At 48.1% G+C, this 962-nt stretch overlaps 1 protein-coding gene across 5 annotated transcripts in view; it reads right to left on the bottom strand.

Annotated features, from left to right (window-relative positions):
- The window catches only part of STEAP3 (STEAP3 metalloreductase), a 31,016-nt gene that overhangs the window by 4,576 nt on the left and 25,478 nt on the right, over nt 1-962 (bottom strand). The window lies entirely within an intron of this gene.

Here is a 962-nt window from a genome sequence, read left to right as displayed (position 1 = left end):
AGGTGCTTCAGGCCATTTCTAAGTTTGCCTGTAATCTTCCTGGTGGCAGGTCCTAGGTGTGCTCCTGACCATGTGCAGCAAGCCCTGAGCACCCGAGTCTTCAGGAAGGCTCCAGCCCCAGGGAAGCCACTCCAGGGTTGATCCCAGGGCTTCTCAACGCAGCTGGAGATGGAGGGCTCGCTGATGTATTTCCAGTTTGGAGCATGCCTGCAGACTCGGGAAGGCGGTTGCATGCTTGCCACCCCCATCTTTGCTGAGATCTGCCACTGTACCTGCACAGGCAATAAGCACTGATACTTCATTAAAGTCTTGGTTGATGGCTTGCTAGTGATAAGAAATACTGCCCTCCCAAAGCAGCAGGAGCCTATGACAGAAAGGCTAGGAGGCGAAAAAGGGGAAGGAGTGACAAACTAGCCTGTCTGAGAAGAAAGCTTCATTGGGAACTTGCTGCTTCTAAAATTAATTACCCCTGTCCCTGAGGGGTAATTAAGTAGGTTTTTAGAAGGACTGGGAGTTGGAGGAGAAAGACGTTCTCTAGGGTGTGCTTTTGTACAAGTGGATCACAGCAGGGTACTTACCTGACTGTGTTCACTGTGGTGTCAGGGGCCTCACAACATTGTACTGAGATAGAAACATATTTTCCCTATATTACACATAAGGAACTTAGCCAGGCTCAGGCTGGAAATTTGTGATTGCGCTATGAGCTGAATTGAAGTCTTCTGACTTCACTTCTCGTGCCCTATCTCCTAACCCACTCTCCTTACCCTGGCCAGCTCTCCTTCTTCTCTACCCACCTACCTACCAACCAAAAGCCACAACACATTTCTAAGCCTACTAGAGAACAAGCACTGCGAGCTAGGAGGGGAAAGATTCATTTTACAGCACTTGGAAAATTAAGAATGATAACTAGCTGGAATATGCTCTGATTGCAGTTGAAATATATAATGCTTCTAGCAGCAGGA

This window comes from Alligator sinensis, unplaced genomic scaffold (genome assembly GCF_000455745.1).
Source record: "Alligator sinensis unplaced genomic scaffold, ASM45574v1 scaffold4_1, whole genome shotgun sequence".
NCBI classification, from domain to species: Eukaryota; Metazoa; Chordata; order Crocodylia; family Alligatoridae; genus Alligator; species Alligator sinensis.
This window is presented reverse-complemented; position numbering and strand designations above follow the sequence as displayed.